This window comes from Equus asinus, chromosome 2 (genome assembly GCF_041296235.1).
Source record: "Equus asinus isolate D_3611 breed Donkey chromosome 2, EquAss-T2T_v2, whole genome shotgun sequence".
NCBI classification, from domain to species: Eukaryota; Metazoa; Chordata; class Mammalia; order Perissodactyla; family Equidae; genus Equus; species Equus asinus.
Window position 1 is genome coordinate 134,390,027 of NC_091791.1, and position 8,659 is coordinate 134,398,685.

Genomic DNA, 8,659 nt, shown 5'->3' on the forward strand with positions numbered 1-8,659 from the left:
CTGGTATGCTCATATATACTGAAGAGAGGTTCTTTTAAAAAGTGCACCTGTAGGGGCCAGCCCCATCGTCTGGTGGTGAAAGTTCCATGTGCTCCACTTTGGCAGCCCGGGTTTGCAGGTTTGGATCCCGGGCGTGGACATACTGCACTCATCAGCCATGCTTTGGAGGCATCCCATAAACAAAGTAGAGGAAGATTGGCACAGATGTTAGCTCAGGGTGAATATTCCTCACAAAAAAAAAATTGCACCTATTAAATTTTTACCATTAACTGTTATCATTTCAGCAGTATTTAATCTACATTTCTGATTTTCAACAAGTAGTAAAGTCAGCTGTTTAAATTTATCTACCATCTAGTTCTCATCAAGTATTAAGCATACATAATATTTAATACTCTGTCACATTGATCTGTACTATAAATTCACATTTTACATCTAGGTTTTCTTTTTTTTTTTAAAGGTTTTATTTTTCCTTCTTTTTCTCCAAAGCCCCCTAGTACATAGTTGTATATTTTAGTTATGAGTCCCTCCAGCTGTGGCATGTGGGACGCCACCCCAGCATGGCCCGATGAGCGGTGCCATGTCCGTGCCCAGGGCTGCCGAAGCAGAGCGCATGAACGCAACCACTCGGCCACAGGGCCAGCCCCCTGGGTTTTCTTAAAGTAGGAAGATGCAGACATTCTTCAACTTATGTGTGCAGTAAAGGTTATTGAGCATCTGGTCTGTGCAAACTCATCTTCTGTGTCTCCAAGAAAGTCAAGCACTTCTGGAGAAGGAAGGAGGTGCAATGGACAGTTACATATCAGCTTTTCCTGCCTAGACTCTATCAGTTAAAATCTTTCTCCAGGGGCCAGCCCCGTGGCCAAGTGGTTAAGTTCGCACACTCCACTTTGGTGGCCCAGGGTTTCGCTGGTTCAGATCCTGGGTGCGGACATGGCACCTACATACTACATAGTTGTATATTCTAGTTGTAGGTCCTTCTGATTGTGCTGTGTGGGATGCCACCTCAGCATGGCTTAATGAGCGGTGCCATGTCCACACCCAGGATCCAAACCACTGGAACCCTGGGCCGCCGAAGTGGAGCGCACAAACTTAACCATTCGGCCAGAGGCCAGCCCCCAAATTGAATCCTATTTATCAATCCTATTTATTGAACATTTGCTGTGTAACTAGCCTTTATGCTGGTTGCTGGAGATTCAGAGATTAAATAATATTTGGTATCTTAAATCTACTCTGGAGGCAAATATGTAAGCAACTAGACTGTTATAAATGCCATAATGGAGGGATAATGGAAGCATTAAGGGAGTCCCCTCAAGGGAGTCAATGCAGACTTTCCAGAGGTAAAGCTGAATCTGAGATTCCAAATGATGGGTTCACTATGCACACTAAGGCCTGGAAGGGCATTCTAGCATGTGCAGAGGCAAAGAGGCATAAAAGAACACTATCTTACAGGGGGTTTTGGTAATGTGGTTCCTAAACTGGGTGGTGGGAGCATGATTGCTTTTTATTATCATTCTTTAAGCCATAAATTTGCTATAGATTCTCTTTAATGTATAAGCTAGTTAGATACTTAACATACGTATATGTAGCTGACCAGGGAAAAGCTAACAATGGATCATGGAAGAGAAACAAACACGTTAAACATGAGAAAAAAGAGCACAGTGTTTTGAAGAAACTGGAAGAGTTAATATGACAGGGAGAGGATGATGGAGTTGACGCTGGAAGAGCAAGACTGGAAGGTCAGATCATGGAGTGCTTTGAAAACCATGAGAATTTGGACCTTTGTTTTGTGTGCAATAGACTTAATCAGGGAAGTGACATGACCAGATTTGCATTTTGGAAAGTTAACTTTGGTAGTGGGATGGAAGGTAAGATTAGAGGTAAAACCTGGGGCAGGAAGATCTGTTGGAAGGTTAGAAATGTGGAGATCTGAACTACAACAGCTGTTATGGGGCTGGGGAAAAATTATTTAAAAGATTTTTGTTGTGGAAGTGAGAACTTGGGTTATCAGTTGGGTATTTTATTCTTATAGAGAGTTCTGGCTCCACCACTGATTAGTTCCTTGATCTCTAACAAGTCATTAACATCACTGAACTTCAGTTTCCTCATATGTGAAATGGGGCTATAGATAAAAAACAAATATGGGGCCAGCCCCGTGGCCGAGTGGTTAAGTTCTCGCGCTCCGCTCTGGCAGCCCAGGGTTTCGCCGGTTTGGATCCTGGGCATGGACATGGCACCGCTCATCAAGCCATGCTGAGGCAGCGTCCCACATGCCACAACTAGAAGGACCCACAACTAAAAATATACAACTGTACCGGAGGGCTTTGGGGAGAAAATAGAAAAATAAAATCTTTAAAATAAAATAACTGCCAAAATAGTTTTGAGAATCACTGACTGTGTGAAAGTGCCTTTTTGTTGTTTTTCAGTTAATATGTATCGAGTACTTACTTCCCCCTCCAGGCACTAAATTCATGTTATGGAATTCAGAGAGAATGAGATTCAGTGCCCTCTGGGAGCTTATGGGTGTGCAGTATGCTGATTTCTGCAGGGGATCTAAGGAAGTGCCCACTCAGGCACTGCCATGGGAAGTGGGGAGCCTTACTGAGGGCACAGCTTTCTGCTCTTATTACCTAGTGGTTAATGGTCTCAGGTCTGCCACCCCATATTCTGGATGGAGCTTATCTGGTAGTTTAGCCAATTACCGTTGCCCTTGGTGGGCAGAATCTTTTCGTGCCAGACCACTTCTTGTCCTTGGCCAGACTGTGAGTCAAGGCCCACCCCAGTCCAACGATTTCAACTGCATAAAAAAACAGCCTAATACTGAGAAGGAGGCTCTAGGTAAGGCTGTGTGAGCTGGAAAGGGAAGCTGGTCATCATGACTGGCATGGTTGGTATACTTAGGATTCTATGAAACACCTTTCATACATATGAAATCTTGAGGCAAGAGTGCAAGGCCCCTCTTGTAGAGGGTAGTTTCCTGTCCAGGGAGCCTTAAGCCCGTCCTAGGACTGGAGGACAAACACATGGTTTAGAAATGCCATCTTCATTTTGGCAGCCCATCCTCTGAAAAGTAAATGGTGCACATTCCAGATAGGCCTCGGGAAACTATATCACCCACTCTTTGTTCAGGCCCCCTATAGAAACTACAATCCAGTATGATTGAGCAATGTTTGTCATCTGAACCAGAATCACCTGGAGTACTTGTTTAAAATGTAGATTCCTGGGTCCTACCCCAGACCATGAATCAGAATCTCTGGATATGGGACGCTGCGTTTTATCAGATTCAACAAATAATTTTTATGCTAGAGTAGTAACAGCTTTAATTAGCTTAAGAGGTGGGTGTGGAGCCACAGGCTGGCCCTTAGGTCCAGGGTCCTCCCAGGAAGGGTGGAACAGCCTATTCTGTGCTCTGGCTGAAAGGATGGATTTGCAAACACATTTATTTCTTATGCAAGATTTTTCTATTTTGGTTCTTGTCCTTGCTGAAAAAACATCACACTCAAAACAGAATTCAGTTACTCATTACTAGTTGGGTGCCCCTAGAACAAGTACTTAAATTTTTTAAATTCTGATTTTTCAGTTCAAAAACATGGGTAACAACTACTTTGAAGAACAGAAATACATATAGCATATGCCCAGGGAAGTGCCTGGCACACAGTAGACACTCAATAAATGGTAGCTATTATTGTTACCACAGTCTAATACTGCGATAATGCTTTCTTTGGGCCTGCAACCATATTTTCTCCTCTGGATGGCAGCAACAGCTTGCTGAGATGCCTTTAGACTAACAGGCAGGGAAAGAATTTTAGCGTGGGAAAGGCTCTACGATTTAGTAACTCAAAAGTTCATTTTAAGGTCGGCTCCGAGCCCCGAGGCTGAGTGGTTAAGTTCGCACTCCACTTCGGTGGCCCAGGGTTTCACCAGTTCAGACCCTAGGTACGGACATAGCACCGCTCATCAGGCCATGCTGAGGCGGCGTCCCACATAGCACAACCAGAGGCACTCACAACTAGAATATACAACTATGTACTGGGGAGCTTTGGGGAGAAGAAGAAAAAAACAGAAGATTGGCAACCGTTGTTAGCTCAAGTGCCAATCTTTAAAAGAAAAAAAAGTTCATTTTAGGGGTGATGCAACAGGAGTCCAGCACAAGCTAGCTAGTGACAATACTAGGATTCGAACTTGAAGACTACAGTAGATTTTGTTTCAAAAAGATTTTCCTCTTGATTTGGCTTGACAGACAAAAGAAATGCTTCTGAGCATAAAACCAAGCTCTTGAGAAAAGCTGCCAAAAGGATGTTTACTGTTTTTATACTTTGTATTTAAGGCAGTACAACCTATTTTCACCATTTTTCTTTATATTCATCAAACAATTTCAGGGTAAAGATATATGATTTGAGAGGCAGAGTCTTAGATTCAACAAACACAGCATGAGCCTTGGCTCTGCCGCTGACCGTAATCCTGAGCTGGTTACTCACCCTCTCTGAATCTGTTTCCTTGAAATGAAATGAAAGTTGTACCTATGTTGCAAGGATTGTCATGAGGAATAGAAATAAAGAATGCACCTAGCGTAGTGCCTGGAACACAGTAGGTTCTCAATACCATTACTAGCTACCATCTATTGAGTGCTAACTACGTTTCTAAGCACTGGCCCTGAACTATCTTATTTTATCCTCATAATAACCCTGGGAGGAAGGTACTGTTATTGATAGTCATTTTTCCCGAATGTTAAACAGCTAATAAGTGGTAGAGCTAGAGGTCACACAGCAGGAGTGGGACACCAAGCTGGGGGCCTACCCACTTTACTATCCTACGTGTACTTGCAAATGTTTGTATCCTCGATCAGGGAATTTACTGTGCTACGTCTTGGTGCTCAGAAACAAAGAAAGAGGAGCACGTGTTAACTGACTGCCCATTATATGCAGGCACTATGCTAGACAATTTCAAAAAGATTTTCTCATTTTGCTACTATTTAATCACTGTCTTCGTTACCTCTAAGAATTCATAAAGTCTTCTAGAACCCTACAGATAGAAGCTGCTTTATTTTGTAGTGTAGTAGTGCAGCTCTTGTTTCCCAGGATTCTTTCTTGCAGCTCTTCTTCCAGAAGGTAGATTATCACGTTGTTATTTACAGAAGAAACATTAATGAAAGGCTAGGTTGGCACATGATACAAAAGATGTGGTACTTTTGCTTAGGAACTCCTATTTTAAAAAGTTAAAATGGATGAATGAACATGAACTTATCCAAGAAGTTCAAATACTGTCTCCATAAAGAGGCAGTTTTGTGTGCAGGCTACTTTTTTAAAGTTTGATTGGAAGGGAGAGGCAGTGAAGGGATTATCAGAGAAAAGGAGCTTTGAAGAAAGGCTATTATAAAGATTCCGTAAATATCTCTCATAAATATATAGAGTCTAAAATCTTAGACTTGGAAAGAACTTAAAAGATCATTTAGGGGCTGGCCCCGTGGCCGAGTGGTTAAGTTTGCGCACTCCGCTGCAGGCGGCCCAGTGTTTCATCAGTTCAAATCCTGGGCGCCAACATGGCACTGCTCATCAAACCACACTGAGGCAGCGTCCCACATGCCAGAACTAGAAGGACCCACAACAAAGAATATACAACTATGTACTGGGGGGCTTTGGGGAGAAAAAGGAAAAAAATAAAATCTTTAAAAAAAAAAAAAGATCATTTAGTCTAACCATGGACTCATTTTACAGAGAAGGAAACCATACCTAGAGAGAGGAGATGTCTTGCCCAAGGATAGAACTCAAATTTCTTAAGTCCTGGATGATAATAAATTATTAATTATAAATAACTGCATATAACTTGTTTGATAGGACTTTTAGGCAGCAAGCTATAGAACAGTCATGTCAGCATCTTTCTGGGTCAGTTCCAGAATCCCCACTCTGGATCTGATCCCTATAATCCAGTGTGGTGTGTATTTGACACAGATTGGGTCTGGTGATAAAGAAATAGCGTTCACTTCCAATCTTGGGGCTCAGCCTAATTTGATATGTAACACTGCAGCCAACTGTACCCTGGGAAGCTTTAAAAGGATGGTATTCCAAGAATTGGTATTAGTGTGAAAAACCAAATGTTTTATTCCTCTTTCGCTTTTTCACACATTCATTGTTTCTGGGGGTAAAATAGGGGTAATTCACTCTGGTGGGTCAAGTGGAGGGAGGCATTCTAAGCGGAGAGAAGAGCATACACAAACGAGGTTTGAGACCTCATAGGGTGTCTGGGGCCCTTCAAGAGAGCCAGACCTGCTGTAGCATGTCGAACCTTGGACTTTAGCTTGAAGGCAGTGGAGAGCTATTGAAGGATTTAGAGAGAGTTTAATTATTTTTTTTAATCACACAGTAATATACGAATACATTCTTACATAAATTCAAATACTAAATCTAGAGCCAAAGTTCTCCTTCATCACCCCTTCTATTCTCCAGGTTCTTCTCAAAGGTAACCACTGTTCTGTTTGGTGTGTATACATGCATAAGAGATATATCTAGGACTATCTTGCATGTGTATTTTAAAACAAATAATCCTGTCAAAAGATCAATTTGAGGAATAGAGCTTGAGTTTCGGCAATTCTTAGGACCAGCTGGCCATCTGTTTACTTTGCTTGGTGTTCAGAGTATTTTGTGAACATTCCAGTTTTTAAGTGTGACTCTCACACAGGGATTGGTGCTGTGGGAACCATCTGGCAGACCCTAAACCTGACAGCTGCTTTAAACCCTCACAGCCGTATCCACCAGGCCTGCCTGCACTGTGGCCTGCCCTGGGTCAAAAGCTTGCTCCCTGCAGCGGTGCAATCACAGGACAGCTGGAATTCACAGCTATTGAATGTTCCTTGTGCAGCTTAGGGAATGGACAATGTGTTTGCCATGTGTTAGGGAGCAACTGAGGATCCAAACATAACCATGGGGTCCTTTTCTAAGAGAAACAAAGCATACATTCTTTTGGATTTGATCTTTTACATTGTAATAAAAGCACATAAAGTACACGTGTAACAAAACATGTCTACATAGTGAAATGGGTTTTTATTATCAACAGTCAACTTAAAAATTACTATTACCAAACTAACAGAATTAGCACTTCTAATATATTTGGACATATCCAGAGCTTAAGTCTCATTAGGGCTGTCACTAAAGTGAGGTGTGTGGGTGTGTGATCTAAGGAATATAGTTTTAGGATAGATTTATTTATTCTTGCATATATTAATTCACTATGCATTTAGTACCTATTACAAGCAAGATCACGTGCTAGGGCACCGGTTGAATCACTCTGTTCCCTGTGCTCTAAATTAAAGCTCCCAGCTCGCCTAGCGAGGCAGATACAACGTAATCAGCGCCCATAACGGGTTTACCTACAACCAGGGATTTGCCAGTTACTCCGTTCATTAAACTATACCAGAGTTTTGAGACAAAGCCCCAAGGTTAAAAATCTTCTGTGGAGGGGCTGGCCCCGTGGCCGAGTGGTTAAGTTCGCGCGCTCCGCTGCAGGCGGCCCAGTGTTTCGTTGGTTCGGATCCTGGGCGCGGACGTGGCACTGCTCGTCGGACCACGCTGGGGCGGCATCCCACATGCCACAACTAGAAGGACCCACAACGAAGAATATACAACTATGTACTGGGGGGCTTTGGGGAGAAAAAGGAAAAAAATAAAATCTTTAAAAAAAAAAATCTTCTGTGGAAACATGCTCTACACACCTATGTGGCACTTATAATGAAAGACTACTTCCCGTGACTGACTCAAAATTCCAAAAGAGGTGGTTTGGGGGGTAGCGGGGAGGCATACGTGTTTCTGCTTGGAAATGCATTTGGGATTTGTGCAAATTCTAGACAGGGACCCTAGACTCCTGAGCAGGAGAGCAGAGGTCATGACCAAGGATGCAATTTCCCGAATTCTCCCCTGACCTTGATCCCATAGACAGTTGCCTGAATAAGGGCAAAATCCAAAGGCCTTTAAACAGGGTAAAAGCATCCCCTAAAACAGATTACGGAGAGGCACTTTCAACAGGACCTGGTTGCAGGATCACTAAAAACTCAAAACAAGGAGATTTACATATTTTTCAACCTTATACATTCTTTCAGCAAACCTGCATATTTTACTGAAGAGAGTCACGACATCTGCAACATCTTGCCTAAGAATAATGATTATGTTTATTAATATTCTCTATCCCTTTAATGGAAAGTGATGAAGGAGCGGGCGGCTCAGCGGGAGCTGTTCCCGGAAATCTCCCAGAACTTGAGCACAAGTCAGGAAAAGGAGGTGGGGGTGTTACAGTGGAGGACTACGGAGGGCGTCTGTAGTAGTGCCAAAGGAAAACAATCTTGCCAAGAAAAGAGTATACAAAGTCTTGTTCACCAAAACCTGGAAGCCAAAGGGGTCCCCTCAAAGCTTTACACGGCGGAGAGGGAACCTGCTTCCTCCAAGAGGGGCGAACCGAGGGCCGAGGCACGTCCCAAGGGGTCAGGCGCCCTCTTCTTCCACTCCCATAACCTCCCTCGGTGCCCATGTCACACAGGCGACCTGCTGCTCACCCCGAGGCAACTCGGGCCTCCTCCCCGCAGCCGCCACCACCGCCAGAACCGACGCTGGCTGCCCATCCTGAAGGACGCAGCAAGAGCGCGGGGAGTCTCTCACCTCTGTCTTCCACCCGCCCC

At 43.5% G+C, this 8,659-nt stretch overlaps 1 long non-coding RNA gene across 1 annotated transcript in view; it reads right to left on the reverse strand.

Annotated features, from left to right (window-relative positions):
* LOC123282896 (uncharacterized) overlaps positions 1 to 8,657 on the reverse strand; it is a 28,181-nt gene extending 19,524 nt beyond the window's left edge. The window contains exons 1-2 of the long non-coding RNA XR_011498887.1: positions 8,537 to 8,657; positions 48 to 7,630 (exon numbers count right to left, since the gene is read on the reverse strand). This is a non-coding gene — a long non-coding RNA (uncharacterized lncRNA). The remainder of the gene's footprint in view (positions 1 to 47; positions 7,631 to 8,536) is intronic.
* Positions 8,658 to 8,659: the final 2 nt, after the last annotated feature.